The sequence below is a fragment of the Symphalangus syndactylus genome, chromosome 21, assembly GCF_028878055.3.
Source record: "Symphalangus syndactylus isolate Jambi chromosome 21, NHGRI_mSymSyn1-v2.1_pri, whole genome shotgun sequence".
Taxonomy (NCBI): domain Eukaryota; kingdom Metazoa; phylum Chordata; class Mammalia; order Primates; family Hylobatidae; genus Symphalangus; species Symphalangus syndactylus.
The window spans coordinates 44,634,699-44,643,633 of NC_072443.2; the positions used below are offsets into that span (position 1 = coordinate 44,634,699).

Sequence of the window (8,935 nt, forward strand, 5' to 3'; positions counted from 1 at the left end):
AAAGTCTTATTGGCTAAGAATCTATTCTACCACTTTAAGATGACTTTGCATATTCTGATCAGATCCATTACAGACTGATTGTATAGATTAACTCTCAGAACAAAACATTATTTCCTAGTTCTCAAAGGCCAATCGCTGTTGTATCCTTGAGCTTGCTTGCTTCATTCTTTCTTTCCTTCCCTCTTTCCTTCTTTTCCTTCCTCCCCTGCCCCTCTCCCTTACATAAATATTTATAAATACATAATGCATAAGAAAGCTTACCAAGAGGAGGCTGTAGCAGTTGACACTCCAAGAGCCAAAACCAAAAGCTGCTGTTAGGTGATAATAGACTTGGAGGATTAGGATATATAAGCCTGGTGCACAGACAGCTCTAAGGCCAGCCGGTAATACCAAGGCCTGACATTGAACAATCTTGAGATAATTTCTCTGTGGTAAGCAACCCTGGGCCTTGGCATACTTCCTGAGCTGATGTCCTGTAGGAAACAACATTATGCTCCCAAGTGACCTTGAGGGAAACTCCAAGAACCATGTTTCCGTCCCACTCATGACAAAGCAGACAGCCGTCTTTCCTCTCAAATATGGCTCCATGTCGCTAGCACCTGGCAGTGCCTTGCTTCCAGCAGAGCACCAAAATCAGGAGAGCAAAGTGAGAGTCAAATCTAAGGAGGGGTGCCAATGTGTGATGGGCATCTCTTTATACCAGGCTCTGTGCTCCCATACTATATATCCTATGCACCACAAAAATCACTGAAACAGGTTTCAGTATCTCCATTTTCCAGTTGAAGGAATTGAGGCTCAAAGGGATTAAGTAACTTGCTAAATAAAGGTCATGCAAGCAGTAAGTGGTGGAATTGGGATTTGAATCCAAGCTCACTCCGTTCCAAATTCTATGTCCTTTCTATAATCCCATGCTGCTGAGTAAACAGGGAGGTTGGAAGTAGGAGTTTTGAACATAAGCTTCATTTTCTACGCATACTAATTTATAGATAATTTTTATAATTTCTCTATACAGAATGACATATATAAATACATTTTTTTCAAATATTCCATAACAACTATCACATTCCTACATATAAAATATACTAGCATCTAAATCTGCATTTGGTTAATCCTGATTCTTTTCTCAGGGGGAAAAAGGTGGCTATAATTAGGGATAGGATTGGGAGTCAGGATACCTAGTTAATAGTCCTGGCTGTGCCTTTCACTCATTGTGTACATTAGGAAATTCCTTTTTTCTTCCTGAGCCTCATTTTCATCATCTGTCAAAGGAAGGGTTGGATTAGATCTTTTACATGCTAGGATTCTAAAAATCTAGTAACACTGTTACCATGTTTCTTAATTGTTTTAGATCAAAGCACAGAAATTGAACAGTAGAAAAAGAAATCTGAACACATTTATTAGAAGGCTATTTAATAATAACTAATTTTATTGAGCACTGTTTGTATGCCAGGGACTGTACTAACTAGTTTGTGTTACTTATTTTGATTACTTCTTATCACATCAACTCTATTCTTATTTATCCAACTGTTAGGAATAGAGAGGTAAGTAATTTGCCCAAGATCGCATGGCTGGTAAGTGGAGAAGCCAATGCTGAAATCCAGGCCCAAGCCTAGGGCCAGCTCCTAAATATAGTCCTAGCCTCCACTCTTGCTTTACAGCTCCCACTCTGATGACTGTGTAGACATTTATCAAAGTTGCATTTGAGATTATCTGATCTTGGGACATGAGGATAAAGGAGAGCATTTATCAGCCCATGTAAGGGAATTTCCTAGAGACTATTGTTATGATTATCTCCCTTGGGAAAGGGAGCTGTAAAAGTTATGTAGAATATGTTCAGTTTCAGAGAGTCAACTGCATCAGAGGAAACATTATACTGGTCAGCAGGCCCTGGACATAAAATTACTTCTATTCCTTAATATTATTATTAAGCTTTGTTTTCCTAACACCAAGGTCATAAAAGTTAGGCCCCAGTTTCTCTGCCTGGGTCTAAGTAGGAGGAAATAAATCAAGAAGGAGAAGAACTTTTTTTGCTCTTACTGATCCTGTGGAGGTGAAGGCAAGTGGGAGGAAGGAATGGTTGCTGGCGGGTAGATCAAGAACTATCAAAGGCTGAGTCCTGTACAGATGGGGATGCCGTATTTGATATCCACCCTATTCAAATGATGCCTTGATAGCCACCTATTGCTTCTGATCTCCTTGGACAGGGAAGTTGGGTGGTAAGGCTGAGCCATGGTCTATGATGAACTATAAAAACATTATGAACCATTTCCATCCCCAAAGGATAATACCTGGACAAAACTACAAGAATGTCCAATCTTGGGACCAGGGATGGAATAGAGATAGAGCTACCAGCAATGTCACTACTTCTTTCTGTTTTCTTCCTTGCTCACTACCCACATTAAGTAGGACTCTTTTTCTTTTTTGTGTGCTTTGTATTACATGTCATGCAGGTGGGTTGGAGAGAAGTGAAAAAGGCTGTCTATAAATTGCTGTAGCTAATTTAGAAGTCATTTTGCATCGTGTACCCAAGCCTACACTTTCAATAATGTCAGAAAAGTTTGCTTTACTTTTGCAATGCATCGATAGGTTAAAAGGCATTTTTATTAAACCTACAGGTGACACAAACCTGGAAAGTATACTTATAGCTACAGAGCTAAATCAGAATTCAAAATTGTCTAGACAGTCTGGAGTTTCTTGTCTAACTCAATAAGATGGAATATATCAGAAATAATTGCAGAATTCTATATTTAGGGTAAAAAGAAAACCATCATATAAGTTCAGTATGGAGATGATTACCCGAAGAGCATTTGTTCATATGAAAGGACTGGGGACTTTAATTATCCACAAATTGAATATTTTCCAACATTATGATGTGTCTGCTGGAAAAAAACAACCCAATCTTTGACTGCATGAAGGGAAGTGAAGGAGAGATTATAGGAAGCCCTGGTCCTAGTGCAGTGGGCTGTGGTCAGACCACACTGAAGTACTGGGTTCTGTGGTAGGTACCACAATTCTTGGGGGATTTTGACCAACTGGAAGAAAAGTAATGGGTTGGTAAGGGTCAGGAAATCAGGAATAGTTGGCATAAATTATCACGTTTAGCCTAGAGAAGAAAAAATAGTCAACCAAAGGAATACCATATCCTTGTCTGCAAATATTTAAAACGCTCTTGTGTGACAGGCAGAATAAATTTGTTCTGCCCTGTCAAGATGTAGAGATAAAGAGCAGAAGTTAAAGAAGGCAGATTTCAGTACAACATAAGTAAGAGCTTTTCAATACCTGAGCCGTTTTCCTAAAGAAAGAGAGAACTCCTAGCATCTAGAGGTACTATAGCTATGGCTACCTTGAAGGAGACCTTTACACTGGGCAGAGGTGGAGTGTGAAGAAGCACCACTGTCTGTTTTGCCAGGACTGGATTCACTGCTGTTATTTCACTGATATTTCATATATATTCTTGGGCCTCAACTTGGAAGCCATCAATTTTGGTTGAAGAACCAGGCCTGAGGATTCATAGCCCATGACTTTCTGAGCAGGGACTACCACTTTGGAATGCCTGAGCTTATAATACAGCCCCTTCCTTAGGAATTCTCTGAACAGTGAAACTCACTCTCTTGTATTTATCCATTTGCCTAATAACAGAAGGGCTCACTTTGCTTCTTGAGCATATGTTAGGCACTTTAAAAAAAATTTTTGTTTATTTTTTTGAGACAGAGTTTCACTCACTCTGTCACCCAGGCTGGAGTGCAGTGAGTGCTGCAATCTCGGCTCACTGCAAACTTTGTCTACCAGGTTCAAGCAATTCTCCTGCCTCAGCCTCCTGAGTAGCTGGGATTACAGGCATACACCACTACACCCGGCTAATTTTTGTATTTTTAGAAGAGGCAGGGTTTCACCATGTTAGCCAGGCTGATCTCAAACTCCTGACCCCAAGTGACTCGCCCGCCTTGGCCTCCCAAAGTGCTGACATTACAGGCATGAACCACCACAACTGGCCATGTATTGTTTCTGCTATAGAAATATTTTATTACTCCATAGATTGTACTTTTATTTTTTGAATTTCATTTGTTAATATTTAGACACTTTTTTCTGCTTTTAAACACAATGAACAGACCTTTGATAATATAACAATTTTAATAATAATTAGAATTGTTACATGAAAAGAAATAAAAGTTTCTGCTCTGAGGCTTGGCTGTGCTGTTAACAATAGTGCCAGGAAGCCAGGTGCGGTGGCTCACGCCTGTAATCCCAGCACTTTGGGAGGCCAAGGCAGGCAGATTATGAAGTCAGGAGTTTGAGACCAGCCTGGTCAGCATGGTGAAACCCTGTCTCTGCTAAAATTACAAAAAAAAAAAAAAAAATTATCCGGGCATGGTGGTGTGTGCCTGTACTCCCAGCTACTTGGGAGACTGAGACAGGAGAATCGCTTGAACCCAGGAGGCGGAGGTTGCGTTGAGCTGAGATCACGCCACTACACTCCAGCCTGGTGACAGAGCGAGACTCCATCTCAAAAAAACAAAAAACAAACAAACAATAATGCCAGGAGACTTCACCCTGCAAGGTACATCTATTCAGCCCCTAAGAGAGTCGCTCTCATGCCCCAATCCATCTTTATCCTACTGGGAAAGGCGGGTGGTCTCATTCTTAAAATCCATCATCCAGGAGCTTAGGAGAAATAAAATCTAAATTTCTTTTCAGGAGATGTAAGAGATTGGAAAAACTGATCCTTTGGTTTTTCACACACTACTCAACACAACACTCTGACACTGGATGTGTGAATTATTTTCCCCATACACCAAATAATTTTCCACTGGACATGGGGGTGGAGGGTCCTACAATTCAGTTCTGACACATCTACCTAGAGTTAGAGTCAGATCTCACAGGTTGAGGGCTCAGCCTCTCAAGACTCCCTCTCACTTTAGATGCCAACTGCGAGTCCCAGGTTGCAGCCTGTACTCCTGACTGACTGGCTATAAATTAGGGTTCCCATAACCCCCCTCCTCAGGTTTTATTAATTTATTAAAGTGGCTCACAGAATTCAGGGAAACATATTTACCCATTTATTGTAAAGGGTTTTATAAAGGATACAGAAGAACAGTCAGATGGAGAGATGCCTAGGGCAAGGCATGTGGGAAGGGGTGCAGGGCTTGGCAGACCACCCTCCAGGCACCTTTATCTAGTCAGCTCTCCAGTGGCTCCCTGAACTCACTTCTCTTGGGTTTTTATGGAGGCTTCATTACATAGGCATGATTGATGATATCACTGGCCATTGGTGATTAACTCAATTGTTAGCCTCTCTCCCCTCCTGGGAGGTCGCATGGTAGAACTAAATGTTCCAACCCTCTATTTACGGGATTGGTTCCCCTGGCAAACCAATAGAGACGGGGTTTTGCCATGCTGCCCAGGCTGGTCTCAAACTCCTGAGCTCAAGCTATCCTCCCACCCCGGCTTCCCAAAGTGCTGGGATTATAGGCATGAGCCACTGTGCTCAGCCATCTTCTCATTTTTATAACAGTCCAATTCCCTAAGATAAACCCATGATTAAGTTTCTAGTTTCAATATCTTACAACCAAATAAATGTAGTAGTTAAGAGTTCTGACTTTAATGTCAGATAGACCAGGGTTCATGTACAGAGTACCCACTGAGAAGTTACTTACTTTCTTTAGCTTCCTTATATGTAAATTCACAGACTTGTAAAGAGGATTAAGTGAGATAGAATATGTAATGTGCTTAGCACAGTGCCAGGCCCAGAGTCAATGCTCAGGAAATGTTAGAGCTCATTAATATGTATTATAATCAAATAAAATATGAGAAGATTGAAAATAGAAAGAAGAAGAAAAAAATCACCCATAGTTCCACCACCTGAACTGATTTTTTAACTATTTTCATTTTGTCTTTTATCTGTGTGTAAGAGAAAGAAATGTTATATATGATTCTGAGAGGCAGTCCTGGTAGCTAGAATGCCCTTTGTTTGCCAAGTCATCATAGGTGGTGGGGATAAAATCTGGAGGTGGAACCTGGGGTGTGTGAGTGCAGAACTGCTCTGCATAATGAAGGAAAAGGCAAATGAGATTCCCTAAGGGAGAAATAGTTTAATCCCTAGGTTAGATCTTTTAAGCACTCCCTAAAGACAGAGAAGGAAGCCATTAAATCTTCTGAGTATTAGAACTACCCCTGTTAGACTAGATCACCTTTGTGATATCTTTTATACCAGTTCCCAATTTGCTGAGAGTACCAAGTCCCTGAGAGCTGAGCCTGAGACACTTGTGCCGAGGGCCGTTTATCAATCATTCTATCTCCTTCAAGTCATTCTTTTCTGACCCATTCCTCCTAGGGCAGCCATGGTGGTCTCTTCCATGTTTCCCTATCTCAGGTCAGAAAGTGGGCGTACACATGAGCCATCTTAAATCACATTAGTCAGTAGTGCTGTGGATGCCTTATTAGTAGGGAATCTGGATCAGGAAGACTGCTTTCCTATGGGCTTGGGTAAAAGCCACTAGAACCCAAGGAGACAATACTTGTCCAAACTGATTTATAACCAAAAGCTAATGTTACTGAGTGATAACCCAGGGAAAAAATTTATTTACTACTAAAATCTAGGAGCCAATATTTTAATTTAATAATTTACTTTTCTTTGTTTATTTCTATTCACAAGTTGAATATTTTACATTGGTTTGAAAGTTATCACTTCTCTATGCTGTTCTCTATCAGCCTCTATTTGATAAGCGATTTGAGATTATTAATGCAATTTATGAACCTACGGAAGAAGAATGTGAATGGAAACCAGATGAAGAAGACGAGATTTCGGAGGAGTTGAAAGAAAAGGCCAAGATTGAAGAAGAGAAGAAGGATGAAGAAAAAGAAGAGCCCATAGGAATTCCTGAATTTTGGTTAACTATTTTTAAGAATGTTGACTTGCTTAGTGATATGCTTCAGGAACATGATGAACCTATTCTGAAGCACTTGAAATATATTAAAGTGAAGTTCTCGGTTGCTGGCCAGCCTATGAGTTTTGTCTTAGAATTTCACTTTGAACCCAGTGAATATTTTACAAATGAAGTGCCAACAAAGGCATATAAGATGAGGTCAGAACCAGATGACTCTGATCCCTTTTTTTTTTGATGGACTAGAAATTATGGGTTGTACAGGGTGCCAGATAGATTGGAAAAAAGGAAACAATGTCACTTTGAGAAACATTAAGAAGCAGCAGAAACACAAGGGACGTGGGACAGTTTGAACTGTGACTAAAACAGTTTCCAATGACTCTTGCTTTAATTTTTTTGCCCCTCCTGAAGTTCCTGAGAGTGGAGATCTGGATGACACTGCTGAAGCTATCCATGCTGCAAACTTCGAAATCGGTCACTTTTTACCTGAGCGTATAATCCCAAGATTAGTGCTATATTTTACTGGAGAAGCTATTGAAGATGATGATAATGGTTATGATGAAGAAGGCAAAGAAGCAGATGAGGAAGGGGAAGAAGAAGGAGATGAGGAAAATGATCCAGACTATGAACCAAAGAAAGATCAAAACCCAGCAGAGTGCAAGCAGCAGTGAAGCAGTATGTGGCCTTGAGGATAACCTGCACTGTAATAGCCTAAACACAAATCTGATTTACTTACATCCTTATGTTTTTGTATTCTCTTGGTAGACTAGGTAATTTTTTTTAAAGGACAGGAAACTGATATTTTAAAGACCAATTTGTCCTATCTAGCATTTTAACTAGTTTTTCCACCAGATATGTTGAATGTACAAATTCTGTCATGCATGTTCATTAATTGCTACGTAATTTGGAATACTTTCATGTAGCTCTTGGAGTGCAACTGTGAAAATTAACAACTGCTAAATGAAATACTTTTTTTTCGTAATTTTTTTCCTTGAAGAACCAAGTATTTTTTTCAGCTGGTTGTTGAATAGGGTTAAGTCCGCTTGGATTAGTTGTGCCTTTCATTAATATGTTACAGAAATACAGTGACTTATATTAAGACAATTCATTGTTTTAAAATAAAATTGGCAAGACAACTATATGGTTAAGAACTTCCAGTATGACCACATCCAATAACTGTTTTAGATTGTTAATGGATTATTGTGTTATAGGTGACATAGTTAACTGTAAAGTAACCTGATTCAGGATAGTTACTGGTACCACAGTGAGGTGAATAAAACAGGATTTTCAGACGTTACCCTCAATTTAACTGTACTTTTAAATTTAAACTCCATTAAATAAGCATCTTTTCTTTGTGGTAAAGTCTAACTTCTGCTTCCCTGGAAAGGATGAATTTATGTAATTTGACAGGCCTATTTTCAAGTTATTTGCTGTTTGTTTGCTTGTTTTTGTTTTTGCAGCCTAAAATAAAAATTTCAAATACAATTTTAGTTCTTACAAGATAATGTCTTGATTTTGTACCAATTCAGGTAGAAGCAGAGGCCTAGCTGGAATTAAGGGTTATACACAGTTTTTACCACATTACTGAAGAAAAGGGTAACAGCTTTGGAAAGAGATACTATACTAATAAGCAAGTGTGGAAGAGGAAGAGGAAGAGGAAGAAGAAGAAGAGGAGGAGGAGGAGGAAGAAGAAGAAGGAGAAGAAGAGGAAGAAGAAGAAGGAGAAGAAGAGGAAGAAGAAAGAGAAGAGGAGGAGGAGGAGGAGGAAGAAGAAGGAGAAGAAGAGGAAGAAGAAGGAGAAGAGGAAAAAGAAGAAGAAGAAGAAGAGGAAGAAGAAGAAGAAGAAGAAGAAGAAGAAGAAGAAGAAGAAGAAGAAGAAGAAGAAGAAAGAAGAAGAAAATCTTAAGTTATTTGATGCTTTTTGTAAAAAAAAAAATTAAAGTTCATTTTCTTTTGGTTAGAGCTAGAGAAAAGGCCCCAAGCTTCTGTGGTTTCTTCTAATTCTTATTGCTTAAAGTATGAATATGTCACTTACCCATGCTTCTGTTTACTAT

General features: G+C 39.4%; 1 pseudogene; it reads left to right on the forward strand.

The window, feature by feature from the left end:
* Nucleotides 1-586: 586 nt before the first annotated feature.
* Nucleotides 587-8,371, forward strand: LOC129471209 (nucleosome assembly protein 1-like 1; annotated as a pseudogene).
* Nucleotides 8,372-8,935: the final 564 nt, after the last annotated feature.